A 19862-nucleotide genomic window follows, 5' to 3' on the forward strand; every position below is an offset into this window, starting at 1 on the left:
ATGCTTCCCAGTCTGTGAGAAGGAAAATCCTGCAGGCTGCAACTCTTTATAGGAAATAAATCTCTCATTGCGTGTGGTGGCTCATGCCTGTGATCCCAGCACTTTGGGAGGCCAAGGCAGGTGGATCACCTGAGGTCAGGCATTTGAGACCAGCCTGGCCAACATGATGAAACCCTGTCTCTACTAAAAATACAAAAAATTAGTCAGGCTTGGTGGTGGGCATCTGTAATCCCAGCTAATTGGGAGGCTGAGGCAGGAGAATCGCTTGAACCCAGAAGGTGGAGGTTGCAGTGAGCCGAGATCGCACCATTGCACTCCAGCCTCAGTAACAAGAGTGAAACTCTAAAAAACAAACAAACAAACAAAAAAAAAAAACCATAAAAATAAGAAATGTCTCCTTTCCAAATTTATGAAATTGTCATTTTGTTAATCATTTTGGATGCTGAAGAACTTGTAATCCAATGAGTAGAAATGTTGGTAGCCCATTTATGGCTGTCAACCTGCCAATTCTGAGGAGTTTGTATGATCCTTAATCTGAAAGAATCTCATCCCATTAGGATTCTTGTCTCCTTTTCTGTTGCCTTTGCCCACTGGCTCTGCCAACAGGGGTCTTTCTTTCTCCTTGGCTATCTTTGGATAGGGGGGCTCCATCTTCTGTACCACCTTAAGGAATGCCTTTTGCATGCATGGCTAAGTCATTGAAAAGCCTACAGTTTCAGTAACATTTTGAGTGAGTACTCTGTGAAGCTGGGTTGGAATCTCAGGCGTCTTTGTCTGGAAGGTAACTCTTGGGATACAAGTTTCTTATCCTAGCTTTGGTTTTGAGGCCTCTGTGTTCTCCTCTTGGGTTGGAAGTTAATCCTGGCTTTTTGTTTCATGGTGTCTCTGTGATCTTGATCTTGCTCTTTTCATGGGAACTTCTCAGTTGACTAAATTCTCCCTTCTCAAACCTCTGCTGACTATGTGTTCCACCAATATGGAGCTAATTCTACTTCCTTTCCTGTTTGCATGACTTTACTAAGAATAAGAATTATTTAGAACTTTAATGGCTCCTTTGAGAAAATTTTTATCTTCCAAACTGCCTCCTTTTAGATCTTTCCCTTCCCATTTGAGTCTCTCAACTCCCTACAATCACTGAAACTTTAGGCACCCTGCTCCATGCCTTGGAGGCTCTCAACATGCTCAAGAATCTGCAAAAGCAAACACCTGGGGCTGAAAAATAAAACAGAAAAAAAAATTATTTCTCAGCCTCTGTAAGATTGTATGTCAAAACAAAAGAAAATCTTACATATCTCCAAAATTATTAGCGAGAAAAAAGCTTTAGCCCTCATATGAAGAAGGTAAAAACTTGTTCCATTTTCCAGAAACACAGTTATAATACAAATAAAAAATGGGGCAAAGACAAAAACCAAGTCTTCTGTATAAACTAGTAAATTTTGTATTATTGTAATCACATTAGTCAGGGTTCTCCCGAAAGGCAGAATCAATGTGATATATGTAGATAGATAGATGAGAGAAGACCATTAGGGGAATTGGTTCACATAATTATGGAGGCTGAGAAGTTCCACGATAGCCTATCGCCAAGTTGGAGAACTAGGAAAGCGTAGCATGGCTCAGTCCAGGTCAAAAGGACTCAGAATGAGGGAAGCCAATGGTGTAACTCTCATTCTGAGGCCAAAGGCCTGAGACCCTAAAGTTCTGATGTCAAGGGCAGGAGAAGAAGGATGTTTCCATTTCAGAAGGAGATAATTCCCCTTTCCTCTTCCTTTTCGTTCTATCTGTGTTCTCAACCAATTGGATGGTGCCTGTATTCATCCATTTATACACTGCTATGAAGAAATACCCGAGTCTGAGCAATTTATAAAGAACAAAGAGGTTTAATGCGCTGACAGTTCCACATGGCTGGAGGGGCCTCACAACCATGGTGGAAGGGGAAGCAAAGACGTCCTTCTTCACATGGCAGCAACAAGGAGAAGTGCTGAGCCAAATGGGAAAAGCTCCTTATAAAAACATCAGATCATGAGAACTCACTCACTATCATGAGAACAGCATGGCAGTAACCACCACCATGATTCAATCACCTACAACTGGGTCCCTCCCACGACATGTAGGAATTATAAGAACTACAATTCAAGATGAGATCTGAGTGGGGACACAGCAAAACCATATCTGTGCCCATCTACATTGGGTCAGGGTTATCTCAGTGTCTTCCAGAAATACCCTCACACATATGCCCAGAAATTGTGTTTTACCAGCTGTGTGTCTCTTAATCCAATCAAGTAGATGTCTAAAATTAACCATCAGAATATTTATGCCTGATTCACGGCTGAAATTTCAGGATGAAAGCTATGAAATCTCTATTTGTGTTTGTATGTCTATTAATGTGTGTTATGTATATGTGATATTTTCTTAACTCAGGTTAGCGTTGCAAAATTCATTTATAAAATTCTTTAAAAGTGTTCTATTCTAACTTGGCTTGGAAAAACATAAGCATTTATAAATAAATATTCACCAAACTCCTAGAAATATAGGAACTGGTCAAATGTTTTTTAAGTTAACACGATTTGGATAAAACTTAGTTAAATAAGGTTAATATAATATTTTTGGTGTAATAAAACAACTATGTCTTCAAAGTTACCACTATCGAATATAAAACAAACATAAATTCCTATTCTGCTTGAGTTCTACTCAAATAAGCTAATATTATACTTACTAGAAACGTAAAATCTTAAAGCTTTTAAATTTGATTCTAATTAAGTTGTCATTCTTATGAAAAACATTATTTCTTTTTTATGGTGAAAAGATATACATATATTTAGAGTTAGTCAGTTGGACTCGGTTTAGATGATCCCAATTTTGTTGCAACATCCAAAGCATCATAATCAGGAGCGAGTCGAACATATGCCTTCTTCTCTTTATCAGGTCGAATCAGGATGTTGACTGTGGCCACATCCATGTCCCAGAGCTTCTTCACAGACTGTTTAATCTGGTGCTTGCTGGCTTTAACATCCACAATGAACACAAGTACGTTGTTTTCTTCTATCTTCTTCATGGCCGACTCAGTGGTCAGTGGAAACTTGATGATAGCATAGTGGTCAAGCTTGTTTCTCCTGGGGGTGATCTTCCGAGGATATGTGGGCTGCCTCCGGAGTCGCAGTGTCTTGGGCCACCTCAAGGTGAATGACATGTGGATCTTCTTTTCTGTATGTTGCTGTGGACACCTTTCAACACTGCCTTCTTGGCCTTTAAAGCTTTGGCTTTGGCTTTGGCTTTAGGAGGGGCAGGAACTTCCTTCTTCACTTTCGGTGCCATCTTGTGAAAAGCGAAAAACATTATTTCAAAAATAATTTGTTTATTGTAAATCTGCTTAATAGTAGTTTCCAAAATACTTTTGGTAATTTTTAACCTTAAAGTTAAGCTAAGTAAAAGATTTGCATTAAATATCTAGACCATTTATAAATAAGATACAATACTAAAACATTACTTACTGAACATAAATAATTCAAGTTTATATAATTTTTGCTTCTTATTTTTACAGAGAGACTAAAGATATTTTGGACCATTAATAAACATGTTTTTGTCTACCACAATGAGAAATTGTACGATGAGGAAACTATTCATGTAGATGTTGGGAGATGGTATATGTAGATGTTGTAGATGTTGGGAGATGTAGATGTTGGGAGATGGTATACTCATACATTTTCTAACCTACTATGGAATGCTAATATATGACAGTTTATAACTGTTTACTTGTTAGTTTTCTCTGGAAAATAAAAGATTACTAAGTATTAAAATTATAATCAATATGTGTAAATAAAACTACTAGAAGCAATAGAATAACTAGAAACAACTCTATGCAAAGCATGCAAGAAAAGTAGGGCGTGATTCACAAGTAAAGTAGGATGTATTTTTTATAAGGAAAACCTTACAAAAAATACAAATAAAAAGAGATATCTAACCTTCCCTGTGTTATATTTGTATCAGTAAAATGTTGTTTTCAGAAATTATATAAAATTCCTGGAAATTTGTCAATGTCCTCCTTATCCATGCTATGTGCCAGTATAGAGTTATGAGTCATAATTCCAATTATTATTTTAAATGTTGTGCCGGGTGCAGTGGCTTATGCCTGTAATCCCAGCACTTTGGGAGGCCGAGGTGGGTGGATCACAAGGTCAGGAGATCAAGACCATCCTCGCTGACACGGTGAAACCCCATCTCTACTAAAAATACAAAAAATTAGCTGGGCGTGGTGGCAGACACCTGTAGTCACAGCTACTCGGGAGGCTGAGGGAGGAGAATGGCGTGAACCTGGGAGGCGGAGCTTGCAGTGTGCTGAGATCACGCCATTGTACTCAAGCCTGGGTGACAGAGCGAGACTCTGTTTCTAAATAAATAAATAAATAAATGTTGTATGCCACAGAAAAAATCAAATATCCTTGTCAACTGTGGTATAATCACAGACATTTCATACTCTTTGTCATTTAGATATTATTTCTCCCTGATGCTTTCCTGAAAGCTCCTGCGATCAGCTACAGGTCAGAATGTTCATCTCCAATACAGGACTCCCTCTGAGACTCATGGAAAAGAGTATGACAGGTACTCTGGTTAAAGACTTCTGATGATATTGCTTAAATAACTTTAAGACCATACACTTGACTCAGTGAAGATCTCCAGAAGCCTGGTGGAGAAATTGATGGGGTCATGAGACTGCTAACCCAAGATCCAGCAAGACTGGAATTGATTACGTGGCACTGAATGTGAACTGATGAAAATTGATTATAATTTTATAGCTTTTTAGAGCATTGCTGGTTCTTTAATATTCTAGTTTCTGAATTTAAGAAATCTCTTTCTCTTAATTTAACTGTAACTTACAACAATTTGGTAGATTATACTTTTGTAAACAGAAATGAAGCGTTTACATTTTTTTCCCTGCCTAATCTCTCCAGAATTTTGAAATTCTTACTGAATACTCTTTTTTTCATGATGATATAGTTATTAGCAAAAGTCCAGTAAGAATCTGTTCACCTTATAACAGGACATAATTGGAAAATTTGGTTATATTATCAAGATTTTTACTGGAACATCATATTTTAGAAGTGTACCTAAGATCAGTTACGACCAGCAATTTTAAGGAAGTAAGGTTGACTATTATGGAGACAATGCTTACAAAACACTGTGAGAAATGGGAAAGTTCTTCTTCAAAGATTGTAAAAAGTCACAATTTCTTACTATAAGATTGCTATCCACTGTGTGTGTGTGTGTGTGTGTGTGTGTGTGTGTGTGTGTGTGTGTTCCAAATCAGTTGTCCTAGCTTGCTCCGGCATGCCTGGACAGAACTAGACAAGCCCCAGCCCATAGTGTATGCCATTCCTTATTTGGAGATGCTTCCTTAACTATCCCTGGCAACTTCCTTTTCTTTCTTTGTTCTATTCCCCTTACCTAATTGAGAAAGTTTTAAACTAATAGCCAATTGGGTAAAGTGTAAAATGTGAGGTCCTATTCCAGCCAATGGTAACTGGACACAGCAGTAGGGTAGACACATCAGGTTATAAGTAACTCTGTCTCCTTTGTTCGGTGTGCTCTTGTGGCTGGACAGCTATTGAGTAGCACCCTTTCTGCAGAAAGTAAAGCTCGCCTTGCTAAGAGATTATTTGTTCCCATGTTAATTCTTTTTTTTTTTTTAGAACACCAAAAACTTCATTCCCAACAGCACTCTGAGAAAAGTCAGCCTGATACTTACATTACAGGGATCACAGCGTTACAGGTTAGTAAATATTTGGGGGGACTCAAGAAGAGAGGAATTCACACAAAGCTATAAGGACTGCAGCTGAAATTTGATAGTATGTTCTTAGCTTGGCTTTTAGCCTGAATGAGGCCTTTAAAAGTCAAATCTGAGATTCTGTATGAAAACTTCCAGCAAAGAAACTTTAAAGCACCTATGTGCTCATCTCCTGTTCTTGCTGCACTTACGTAAAAAATCAAGCAAAATCTAACAAAACTATACTTGAATTTAAAACAAGAATAGTCTTACTTTGATTATGGTCAAAAATGATGGTTACTACAGAGAATAATTTTATGTTTCAATGGAAAACTATAACTTGGCCGGGCATGGTGGCACATGCCTATAATTCCAGCACTTTGGGAGGCCAGGAGTTCTAGATCAGCCGAGGCAACATGTTGGAAACCCCGTCTCTACCAAAAATATAAAAATTAGATGGGCACGATGATATGTGCCTGTAGTCCCAGCTAATCAGGAGGCTGAGGAGGGAGGATCACTTGCACCAAGGAGGTAGAGGTTACAGTGAGCCGAGATTGTTGCACCTTTGCACTCCAGCCTGGGTGACAGAGCCAGACCCTGTCTTGAAAAATTTTTTTTTTTTTTTAAGGAAAGCTATAGTTATTGTGGGTTATCAGATTCTAGTCTTGTTTCTTGTTTTGGGGCTATTTTTACCTCTTTGTAAACTGGATCCTGCCATCTGATGAATTTTGTCCCACAATGATACTTGTGGAATAAGAAGCCAAGTATTGTCTCTCCTACTAATATATCTATTGTCAGTTAATTTGAAGGTCTCCAACCCTGGAACAAAGTTAGAAGAGGTAGGTTTTGCTCCCCAAAATGCATAACCAAACTGTGGTACATTCATGCAATGGAATACTATTTAGCCATAGAAAGGAACAAGCTATCAACTCACACAAAGACATGAGTGAATCTTGTATGCACATTGCTAAGTGGAAGAAGACAGTCTGAGGAGAATACACACAGTGTGACCTCATTTAATGAGACACTGCAGAAAGCAAACTACACAGATGGGAAACCATTGGCTCCATGGGGTGGGGGTTTCAAGCATTTCATATGATACTTTAATAGTGGGATACCTACCACAATGCACTGGTCAAAATACGCAGAATTTTACAACCAAATGGGTAAATCAAACTCTATTCAAATTAAACAAAATTACTCAGGATGTGGAGTATCCCAGGACAGAATACATCATGTGAAAAATAATTTAACTATGCTACAAATTACTGTGGTTTGGATGTGGTTTGTCCCTGCAAAAACTCGTGTTGAAATTTGACCCCCAATGTGGCGGTGTGGGGCAGTGGGGCCTAGTGGAAGGTGTTTGGGTCTTGGGGACGGATCCCTCATGAATAGATTAATGTTCTCCATGGGGATGAGTGAGTTCTGCTCTCACAGGAATGGATTAATTCCTGCAGGAGTAGGTAGTTAACAAGAGTCTGGGTTCCTTGGCTTCCCTCTTGCTTTCGTTCTTGCTATGTGATCTCTGGTGCACCCCTTGCTCTCCTTCCACTTTCCACCATGAGGTGAAAAAGACTGAGACTCCACCAGATGCAACTGCCCAATCTCAGACATTCCAGCCACCAGTATTGTGAGCCAAAAGGACCTTTTTTATTTATAAATTACCCAGCCTCAGGTATTCTGTTACAGAAGCACAAAACAGACTAAGACACAAATGTAGGAAAAAACTCACTGAAGGTGTAGGGAAAATGGTGTTGACCTAAGTCACTTTGAAAATTAATAGAATCCGTATGCTGAAGGCAAACAAACTATACTTCATCACTGGATTCTATTTTATAAAATTCTTTCCAACAGAAGCAATGGTGAACAATTGTAAAACCACAGTATCTGTATCTGGAATAAAACAATGACTTACATAAGTCGCAGATGGTAGTAACCAGGTTTCTCACTGTTGAAGTGGGAGGTTACAAATTAGCAAGGGGAGAAGGCTAGAATGATTCATGTGCTATTGAACGTAAACTTATGTTTAGTTTAATATAGATACACACAGTTCTACATAGAAAACTTTATAATTAGGTGTGTATAGGTAGGTTACACACACACATATACTTCCTAGCATTGCTAATGAGGAACAAGTGCTCATTCAACAATGTGCTCATTCGGCAGCCAGATGTAAGTTTTCCTACCATTCTGAAAGGAATGAGGCTCTTTGAAGAAATGTCTGATACTAGAACTGGGACAGTAAATATAGGAGTCGGGATAATCTTGAAGTATCAGAAAGTAAGTACTAAAAAAAATTAAAATATATCAAAGAAAAATAATAGCCAATAAAAACAGCTACTGATGGCCAACACAGGAATGAATTGTAGTGTTGAATAATAATTAAAGCTGAAAGTAATTATCTAGGTGTCTGTATTTGTATACACAGGTGAATAAGAAAACAGAGTTGCATAGAAATCTCCTTTGCAAAAGAATTCCAAGTAATTGATGTAGACACTCAGCCATCAATAATGTGGAGCCAACTCCTCACTCCGTAAGTGTGGGCTCTGCACAGTGACTTGCTCCAAAAGAACACATGCAGTATGGGCAAGGAGGAAAAATAACTTCACAGTGGAGAAACCTGACAAACAGTAGCTCTTCCAAATGATTCAAGTGAACATAAAAGGTGACAGTTCACCTTGAGAACATGCAGTGACAATGGGGGACATTCTACAAAATTCCTGACCAATCCTCCTCAGTACTATCAAGGTCATCACGACATGGAAAGCCTGACACACTGTCACAGCCAGGAAGAGCCCACAGGGACGTGATGACCACATGTCATGCGTGATCCTGGATGGGATCCTGGGTCAGAGTAAGACAGAACCAAGGGCATCCAAATGAAATATGAACTTTAGTTAATAATAGTCTATCAGTATTGGTTCATTAACTATGACAAATTATGTAAGATATTAATAAGCCATGTGAGACACACTGATAGAATATGTTAATAAGAGATGAAACTAGGTTGCAGCTACATGGGAAATCTCTGCATTTTTGGGGGGGCAATTTCTGAGTAAGTAAAAAAAATGATGTAAAATAAAACTTTATTGAAAACAGTTATAATTTTTGAATACTTCTTTGTTTAATTATTTATACCACGAATGACTAGTAATTGACACTGTTAACTAGTCCTGTTTTTTTAAATAAGAGCATTTATGACACAAAAAATTAAACAGTACAGATTGATATATAAATCAAATGCTCTTTACATGTTTTCTGTTAGAGTAGTCACACATATGTGTAAACTTAATTATCATACTTTTTTCTTGTGCTGTAGTTGTGTCCTGGTTCATTCTCTAAAATGCTGTTCGCCTTAGACCGGGAAAAAAAACCTTACAGACTCTGTTTCAATTCATGGCTAAATATTTTCAAAACAGTGACTTTGTAAAAATATGTTCCAATGGAAAATTGATTCATTGTGATGGGATCACTTATTCCAAAGACTTCCTGTCTTCATTTCGTGTCCATGGCTACCTTTTAGCCATAATACAAAAGAATTGCCCATGTGTTTCTTGTTGTTCTGAAGGGTTATAGATATACAGGGGTTGGTTATATTCATGTTTATTTACATATATGTTTAAAATTGTCCATATAAGGGTTTTAAAGATTCCATTGGAAGCCTTATGTTTTAAAATGTACTCAGAATTTGTTTTAACCAGGGATGTTAAGACCTGCAGACATGGAAGTGACTGTCCCATTCAAACTCATAGATCCCTAGAAATAGGAGGCACAGGGACGCCCCAGGCAGAGGCAGGAGAGGGGAAGGCACGGGCAGGATCCTCTGCTGTAGTCTCTGTGGGACAGCAAGGGCAGGTAGGGCAGGCAGGCTTAGGCTGCCCAGCGTTAATAGCTTCAGCAGGCTCTGGGGCATAGGGGCCATTTCTAGTTGTCTAGTACCTCACCCTGTGGTGATTAAGGAAGGGCGGTATTGTCTCCTACAGTATCAGAGCTAGATAAAGTAGGTGGTTAGGAGTATGGGTTCTGAATTGGTAGTTTAATTGGCTGGTCCTGGGAAAGACAATCTTTTCCCAGTATACACTAGATGCTAGAGCGTCAAGAAAACAGAAAATAAGAAAATATAAGTAATGCATTCTGTGTGTACAGATGGAGTCTTCTTTTGCTTCCCCAAAGGAAGAGTCCACAGGAGCCTGGCACTCCTGGACCTGAGGAAACCCTGAAAATGTTGGTATCTGCAGATCCTCTCCAAAAAGAGGTCGCCAATCTCCTAAGACTACAAGCTGATCCCAGCATTCTGGGAGCCAAGAGGGAGAAAGAATCCGCTGATCTCCCTGCTCAGTAAATTGGCTTTCACTAAATACTGTCTTTGCATAAGCAGCATTATCCAGTGTCCTGGAGCTTAGAAAAGTTCTGTTTCAGTATCTGAAGAAAATAAATTGTTTCTTTTTCTGATGTCAGGGAGGAGCATTTGACTGCCAGTGTGGACTGAGGGGTCTTGGGATCAGTCTTCCCAATGTGCTTTGAACCGACCCTCTGTGTCTGCCTCACCATCTCCTCAGCTTACCTAGATACTTGGGAACCCTAACACAAGCCCTTCTAGGAGTCTGTGGTGTGGCTTAGCTGCCTCTGTAGGAATCTCTTGGGGTTAAACATTTTCCACTCTGCTAAGTCAGTGCCATCTGTTCTTTGGCTTCATCTTCAGAAGACCCTGAGCCCTTCCCCACCCTCCTTGCCCCACCCTCCACACCAACTGCGTGGCGCCCTTGAGGCCATAGGGTTGCTACCATAGGATTTTTGTATTGAGTGCTCTCATTCCAAGCAACTGTGAGAGATTTCTATGGCAGGGCCTCCGGGTTCCTGTCAAATTAAATTGTAGTTGAGTGGTGGGTGCTATTTAAGAAGCATCCCCCTTTCTCCTTCCTAACAGAGCCCTGAATTATTCAGTCACGTGGTTTGAAACGTGGGGTGGGTCCCGGTTGACTTAACCAGCACTGTCTCACCCTGTGTCACAGTTACTGGTTCCAAAGTGAGTGTATAACTGAGGCTCATGCCAGGTGCCACACAGCACTCCCTTGGTCCCCCTAATGGACTTTGGGATGGGCGGGGTCTGAGTTGTTCCAATTAGAGTCAAATACAAGTTGCGCTAGGTTGTTAGGAACAAGAGTGTGCTTGTTCATGCTCCCTCTTTGGTGAAGAATGCAACCTCAGAAATTGTTCCTGGAGATTTTGCCACATGCAGAATTATTCTGGCTTCACTGAAGGCAGAGCAGAAAATTGGGAAGAGACTGAGTCCTGGTAGCATCCATGAGCTTCTGTGCTCAGATTCACCCTGAAGCCTGGCCTCCTTCTGAACTACCCACCTGAGTCAATAAATTCCCTTGTATTTAAAGTAAAATTGAGCTGGATTTTTAGTTATTTGCACCTGCAGGTGTTCTGTGAAGCTGGTACTGTGAGTTTGCATCTGAGAATATTTACAGTGTTTCTCTCATGGTTGAGTCAATCATTTCAAGGATGCTCTGAGGGTAAAAAGAACGATGAATTGTGAAGCAGTGAATTGTGCTGCCAGGCACAATTCATTGGACAATAGAAAGCCTCATCTCCTGGGCAGTAGAAAGTTTCATTGTACATAAATTACATATCTTGTTTCTGTCTCAACCTCTTATTTTTTCATATGCAAAGGAGGTAAGGAAATCCAAATAAGTCCAGCAGCTAATATGCCTCTCAGACATGATCCAAAACAGAATTGAATTATGTAAGCCTTGTTAAAATTCATCATCATCATTCATATTTCTGAATATTTAAATTAGAAATTCTGAAAAAGTAGTTTGTTTCAGAGGTAGTTTGTATGTAGGTAGGTATTTTTTCAGGATCAAAAGTTTATTTTTTATTATCTCATTGAGTTTAATTTACATATAACAAAATTTAGTAATTTTAAGTGTACAAATCAATGCATTTTGACAAATATACATATAGTCATGTACACAACAGTACCATTAAAATACATTTCATTACCCCCAAAATTCTCTTGCATGCTGCTGTAGTCAGTGACCCCTGCCCCACACCACAGCTTCCGGCAGTTGCTTTCTTTCACTCTAGTTTTGTTTGTCTTAGAATATGATACAGGCCACATGCAATGACTCAGGTCTGTAATCCTAGCACTAGATTGAGAAGTGGGGATCACTTGAGCCCAGGAACTTGAGACCAGCCTGGGCAACATGGCAAAACCCCATCTCTTAAAACACACACACACACACACACACACACAAATTAGCCAGGTGTGGTGGCACACCCCTTTGGTCCCAACCCCTTTGGTCCCAGATACTCAGGAGGCTGAAGAATCACCTGAGCCTGGGAAGTCAAGGCTGCGGTGATCTGTGATCACATCACTGCACTCCAGCCTTGGTGATAGAGTGAGATGTTATCTCAAAAAAGAAGTATTTGATATAAATGGAATCATATAGAATATTCTCTTATACCTAGTTTCTTTCAGGTATTCTAATGCCTTTGAGATACGTCCATGTGATTTCCAGTGTATATGTAATTCTTATGTTGGGCAGTAACCGTTGTAGGAATATATTACAGCTTATCTACTCTTCAGTGATAGACTATTTTAAAAATATTTGGCTATTAAGAAGAAAGTTGTTATGAATACTTATATTCAGACCTTTGTGTCAACAGATTTTCACTTCTCTTGGTTGAAAACTTAGGAGGAATTATTTTTTTTTTAGGTTATGGATTTTTAAATGATTGTCAGTTGCCAGTTACTTTAAAAAAAAATGTAAGTTCTTAAATTTTAAAGTTTAGGATGCCTGACTACCCTGACAAAAACAAGCAATGGGGAAAGGATTTCCTATTTAATAAATGGTGTTGGGAAAACTGGCTAGCCATATGCAGAAAACTGAAACTAGACCCCTTCCTTACACCTTATACAAAAATTAACTCAAGATGGATTAAAGACTTAAACATAAGACCTAAAACCATAAAAACCCTAGAAGAAAACCTAGGCAATATCATTCAGGACATAGGCATGGCCAAAGACTTCATGACTAAAACGCCAAAAGCAACGACAACAAAAGCCAAAATTTACAAATGGGATCTAATTAAACGAAAGAGCTTGTGCACAGCAAAAGAAACTCTCATCAGAGTGAACAGGCAACCTACAGAATGGGAGAAAATGTTTGCAATCTATCCATCAGACAAAGGGCTAATATCCACAATCTACAAGGAACTTAAACAAATTTACAAGGAGAAAAAAAAACCATCAAGAAGTGGGTGAAGGATATGAACAGACACTTCTCAAAAGAAGACATTTATGTGGCCAAGAAACATATGAACAAAGGCTCATCATTACTGGTCATTAGAGAAATGCAAATCAAAACCACCATGAGATACCAACTCATGTTAGTTAGAATGGCGATCGTTAAAAAGTCAGGAAACAACAGATGCTGGAGAGGATGTGGAGAAATAGGAACACTTTTACACTGTTGGTGAGACTGTAAATTAGTTCAACCATTGTGGAAGACAGTGTGGCAATTCCTCAAGGATCTAGAACCAGAAATACCATTTGCTCCAGCAATCCCATTACTGGGTATATACCCAAAGGGTTATAAATCATTCTACTATAAAGACACATGCACACGTATGTTTACTGCAGCACTATTCACAATAGCAAAGACTGGGAACCAACCCAAATGCCCATCAATGATAGACTGAATAAAGAAAATGTGGCACATATACATCATGGAATACTATGCAGTCATAAAAAAGGATGAGTTCATGTCCTTTGCAGGGACATGATGAAGCTGGAAACCATCATTCTTGGCAAACTAACACAGGAACAGAAAAGCAAACACCGCATGTTCTCACTCATAAGTGGGAGTTGAACAATGAGAACACATGGACACAGGGAGGGGAACATCACACACGGGGGCCTGTTGCAGGGTCGGGGCCTAGGGGAAGGATGGCATTAGAAGAAATACCTAACATAGATGAAAGGTTGACATGTGTAGCAAACCACCATGGCACGTGTATACCTGTGTAACAAACCTGCACGTTCTGCTCATGTATCCCAGAACTTAAAGTATAAAAAAAAAATAAAAGTCACAGGATGTTTATGATAGTATCTATTACACTGATGTTGACATCACACATGGCTGACTATTTGGAGACTCCAAGTGAAATTTCTTGCAGTTCTCAGTGCCAGGAAAATATGTATTTCTGGATAAAAACTCAAAAATTTTAGAAAAACTTCCAAGTTTCATAGTCTAGAGCTCTAACACTGGAATCTTCCAAATTTAAGGATTAATGATTTACCTAAATCTAAAAATAGTAGGTTGCAGATGTATTTAAACAGTGTGCCTAGGTAGTATGCTTATATATTAAGATTAAAATGGTCTTCTAAAGTTTATTAATTCTAATATAACCTTTATTGTTTCATGTAGACATATCTTTCTGGTTCCCAGGATAATTTAAACAATTAATTCTAAGCAACTATTAACTTAGTTCTAGATTGGGATATCTATTTATGCATTTGAAGCTTTAGATATGTATTTCAAATCAGAAATGTGTGCTGGTCATGGAAAGTTGTGACTTAGAGCCTCAGGTAAGTTTTTTTTCATGTGAACATACTGCTTCCAATTGTTGTTATGCCCAGAGCAGACAATTAATAAATACCCTTGGAACTGAATGAGTGATTAACTGCAAATATCACAATACATCTTCTTAGCGGGAATGATAATTAGACATATTTAGTCCTTGCTGTAACCTAAGAAAGGAATTCTTTTCATTAAATGTTTAATGTCTCACCCTGTTCATACAGCCGGAGTTACTGATTCAGTTTGATGTGAATTCAGTCTTATAAAAGACCCATCATTAAAACCTGCACTTATGCTTCCTATAGTATTGGAACTTCCAACTTGTATACAAAGTAGATATCCTTCATATTCTTAAAAACCACAAGAAATCTCCCTTTATTCATAATAAACACAGAATTAGGTATTCTATTAAACTGAACAATAGAACTCACTGGGAGTGACCACATAAACTATATCACGAATTGTCAAAGTGTCTGGAAAAGTCAGTGGGCCATTTCGCTCCACGCTGTGCCATGAGCCAACCAAGAGGGTTGTCAGTGACTCTGCGTGGGTCACCCAGGGTACGTGGTGCTGAGGCTGTCAAAGAGCAAGACGGGGCTGCATCTAAACTCAGGCCTCTGCTAAGTGTCCGAACTCGGGCAAGATGCTAAAGACTTTAGAGACGTTTCCTTTTCTATGATTGGGGTTATAACACTCACCCTGTCAGGTTCTCATGTGCGTTGACAAGGCCGGCACGTGACACACCAGGGGCAGAGCTGGACGGGAACCTTCTTCCTCAGACATCAGGGTCCTCATGAGCATCAACAAAATAAAGAGAGCAGGAGAGCAGGAGAGCAGGAGAGCGGGGGAGCGGGGGAGCGGGGGAGCGGGGGAGCGGGGGAGCGGGGGAGCGGGGGAGCAGGGGAGCAGGGGAGCAGGGGAGCAGGGCATCTCCAGCTGTGTCGGGACTGCAGCAGGGACTCAGCAACAATCAGTCTCTTTTTCTTGTTTCATCCAAATCATATATTTAAAAAATAGGTGGGGTTATCATGGATGTTTATATTGATTCCTGGGATCAGACAAATATACCTTTCCTTGTCATGCTGTTTTCTCTTCCCAGATGGTTTGAAGAGCTTCGTTTTGGACTTGATATTCCTGGAGTGCATTTCTTTTTCTAATTAGTTCAGTCTTGACCCTGAGCCATCACCCCTCCAGAGTAGCAGGATATTCCACTCCACCATTGTTGGGGTGCCACAATTTCACTACTAATCAAAGGCTCCTTGGTTACTGAAAAATGAGAGACGTACCTCTAATAATCAGTCTAGATTGTCACTGCTCACTTCCTCATTTTCCAATTCCACAGGGGCCCCCCAAAGCCCGGAAGGTCTCATTTCAGACTTCTTATAGACCATGGGAACCAGGAAACACTGGGAACCCTAGGGCCAGCACCCACCTCATTTGCACCCTGTCTCTGTTTCCATCACCCTCTAGATATTGCCACAGAGCAGTGTTGGGACCCACTGGAGATCTGACTGCTCCCAGTCTGGGAAACTGCCTTCTCTCCCTCCACTGATATCGTATTTCTACTTTCCACCCCACAGAAATCCTTGAACTAATCACAAAAGGGATTGGTAGTTACCTGGTGTGAAGCAGAGCTGAGCCAAAGGATGAAGCAATATTGCAATGGACTCTGTCATTGATATCACTAGTTCGCAAATCTGTTACCACTATGGTCAAATTTTTATATTCACTTTAAAATTATAACTCATTCTGCTCATTGTATTCAAGGCAACATCTACCCTAAAATATACTCAGGCATTAATTTACGCTCTTCTGTTTACAAATGAGAATTCATAAGCAAATTGAGGTAGCAATTACATTTTTTTAAACTGAAGGCAAAACAGAAGACATATACACATACGTCAGTGAAACAAAACAAAGAGCCCAGAAACAGACTGAAATACAGCCAGCTGATCTCTGACAAAGGAGCAAAGGCAATTCAATGGAGAGAGGAGAGTCTTTTTAACAAATGATGCTGGAACAAATGGACATCCATGTGCAAAAAAAAAAAAAAAAAAAGAATCTATAAACAGACCTTACACCTTTTACAAAAGTTGATGCAAAGTAGATATTAGATCAATATATGAAATGCAAAATTTTCAAACTCCTAGAAGATAACATAAGGAAAAACTCTAGATAACCTCGGATTTGGTAATTCTTTTAGATACAACACCAAAAGCATTATTCACGAAGAAAAATATTGGGAACTTGAACTTTAACATAAAAAAACTTTAGTTTTGTGAAAGATACTGTTAAGAGAATAAAAAGACAAACCAGAGACTGTGAGAAAATATTTGCAAACTATATCTAAGGATTCATATCTGAAATATGCAAAGAACTCTTAAAACTCAATAAGAAAACAAACAACCCAATTAAAAATGGGTAAAAGCTGAACATTTATGCAGATGGAAATTAAGTATATGAAAAGATGCTCTGTATAATGTCTTATTAGGAATTGCCAATTAAGACGACAGTAAGATACCACTACATACCTATTAGAATGGCCAAAATCCACAAGACCAAAAACAGCAAATGCTGGTGAGGATGTGGAGCAAAAGAAACTCGCATTCATTGCTGTGGGCATTATGTGACATTTTGGAAAAGGGAAAATTACATAGATAGCAAAATGATCAGTGGTTGACAGGGGTTGGGGAGAGGAAAGGATGGATGGGCAGAGAGCCTTGGCTGTTTAGGGCAGTGAGACCACTGTGTGCGATTTCACAATGGTGGACCCACGACAGTGTGCAGATGCCCACACCCATTGAATGCAGACCACAAAAAGGTATTAATTACATAAGCCATAAACTTTCATAATGAAATAAATGTTTTTTAAAAGAAGATAGTGTTGTTCAGTTACTGTCTACTTTCTGAAATGGAGATGGTGGAGCACTTCCATGGTTGTGAGGATAAAAATAGATTAGAGAATGTAATAACTAAAATAGGTGTATAAACATTGTTAAACTATTTTATTCTCATTTTAAAAACATGCCTTAAATATATTTGTTATGCTTTACAATTGAGCAAGTAGTGCAAACACATTAATATAATTCTCCTCTAGCTCCACTGAGAAGCCAGGACTGCAGGGCTTCAGTGCAGGACTGCACAGCTCCACCTGCACCTGCCAAATGCAACAACCTCTTTCAGTGTCATTAAAATATTTCAATAGGAGGATTGAGTTTAGATCCAACCTGTGTTTTCTCCCCTGGAAAACAAAGGTTTTTTTGAAACAAAGAAGGTCTTTACCGTCTTCATCCGAAATGCTGAGGCATCTGCAATGTCTGCTGTAAGTGACACCAGGCTCTCCTCTGAAATCTAGCAATGGGAAAATAGACTGTAGATTCTGCTTTCAGAAAGGTGGGAATCAGAACTAAGTCAAAATGCCATGTCCTCATTCATAAACATCTTATTTTACAAATTCCACAGGTTTAGTTATTTTGGGATTAATATGGGCCTATATTAAAGTGCATTTATTAATTTAGCATGAATTGTTCAAATGCATTCTGGATCCTGAGCTGACATCCAGCAATGCTGAGTGTGTGCCTGTGTGAGTCACCAGCAATGAAGAGCCTCAGGTTATTGTATTTATAAAATGAAGGGGTTTAGGCTTGCTCTGATTTTTTAAAAACCATTTTTAACAGTAAAAACTGTTTTTCTTGCTATATAAAAATGTACAAGAAAAACTCAAACATTACAAATGATAAATTATAATTTTATTAATATAAATATTTTTGTGAGCTCAATTTATATGACTTAGTTATTATAAAAGAAATGAGCAAGGCCAGGCGCGGTGGCTCAAGCCTGTAATCCTAGCACTTTGGGAGGCCAAGACGGGCGGATCACGAGGTCAGGAGATCGAGACCATCCTGGCTAACACGGTGAAACCCCGTCTCTACTAAAAAAATACAAAAAAACCAGCCGGACGAGGTGGCGGGCGCCTGTAGTCCCAGCTACTCGGGAGGCTGAGGTAGGGGAATGGCGTGAACCCGGGAGGTCCAGAAACACCGTTTTTACATTGCCATAGCTAATGTTAACATCTCCTAGAATAAAGGGGGGAGTCACCACCAAGGGTCAGTTCTGGAGTGAGGGCATTATTCTTTTTGCATATAATGCAGTGACTCCACATTGCACCAGTGGCTTGGTCAAAAAAGACAAAATTTCTGGGGAATTAGTGTTGATTATTTTTAGATATCATAATCTTGGCTTTATGGACACCTTATATTAAACAGATCTCACTTGCCAAATGCCACAGGATGCAGGCCAACAGACAGGCTCCGAGGGCTCTTGTGAGCTGGAACTGCCATATAAGCAGAACCACAAGAGAGATGGAACACTGCCCATATCCAACACAGCATAGCCACCCTGAAAGCCTCACCCTTTCTTTTAGAAATGTGTTTAGATTTTATACACTTTTGCTAGATTTTGTTATGTAAGATTTATGTATTGAAAGGTCTTAAAGATTTTTAAATGTTGAGTAAAATGTTCACGAGTATAGTTTATATATATAGATGTATATGAAACAAACCTGTCATATAATTTATTTTCTTTAAAAACAAGGCACTGGCTGGGTACAGTGGCTCACGCCTGCAATCCCAGCACTTTGGGAGGCTGGGACGCGCAAATCACGAGGTCAGGAGTTTGAGACCAACCTGGCCAACATGGTGAAACTCGGTCTCTACTAAAAATACAAAAAATTAGCTGGGCATAGTGGCAGGCACCTGTAATTTCAGTTACTTTGGAGGCTAAGGCAGGAGAATCACTTGAACTCGGGAGGTGGAGGTAGCAGTGAGCCAAGATCATGCCACAGCACTTCAGCCTGGGTGACAGAGTGAGACTCCATCTCAAAACAAAAAACAAAAAACAAGACCCTTATACAAATTACCCTTGGAACTTTTATTTAGAATTTAAGGTTATTTGGGGTTTAGTGTCATGTAAACAAAATTCTCCAATTGCTAGGGTCCTCTTGGGGTGCTGCATTCCTGTAAGACATGATCATGCCAGAAAAACAGACCCTTCTCCATCTAGGAACTCAAATGCCAAGGGTGATGCCAGATCAACTTTCATTACTGAGTCATATATTCCTAAATTCAGTGTATCATAGAAAAACAGACATACCCTTAACAGTTTAACCTGACAAGTTCTGAAATACTTCCGTTGCAATAAAAGTTGTGAAAAGGCTATCTTGCTAGAGATCTCTGACTCAGAGAAGAAAGTGAAGGCTGGGCACGGTGGCTCATGCCTGTAATCCCAGCACTTTGGGAGGCGGAGGCAGGTGGATTACTTGATGTCAGGAGTTCGAGAGAAACCTGGGAAACATGGTGAAACCCTGTCGCTACCAAAAATAAAAAAATTAGCTGGGCATGGTGGTGGGTGCCTATAACCCCAGCTACTCAGGAGGCTGAGGCAAGAGAACGGCTTGAACCCTAACCCGAACACGAACCCTAACCCTAAACCTAACCCAAAACAGAACCCGA

At 39.5% G+C, this 19862-nt stretch overlaps 1 long non-coding RNA gene and 1 pseudogene across 1 annotated transcript; both read right to left on the reverse strand.

The window, feature by feature from the left end:
* Window positions 1-400: 400 nt before the first annotated feature.
* On the reverse strand, window positions 401-3438 carry LOC139361635 (large ribosomal subunit protein uL23 pseudogene; annotated as a pseudogene).
* A 13892-nt stretch (window positions 3439-17330) lies between these two features.
* On the reverse strand, window positions 17331-19497 carry LOC139361634 (uncharacterized). Its single transcript, XR_011619220.1, has 2 exons — window positions 17635-19497; window positions 17331-17509 (listed from the first exon to the last, which is right to left on the reverse strand). It is a non-coding gene; the product is annotated as an uncharacterized lncRNA (long non-coding RNA).
* Window positions 19498-19862: the final 365 nt, after the last annotated feature.

Source organism: Macaca nemestrina, unplaced genomic scaffold (genome assembly GCF_043159975.1).
Source record: "Macaca nemestrina isolate mMacNem1 unplaced genomic scaffold, mMacNem.hap1 Scaffold_78, whole genome shotgun sequence".
Lineage (NCBI taxonomy): Eukaryota > Metazoa > Chordata > Mammalia > Primates > Cercopithecidae > Macaca > Macaca nemestrina.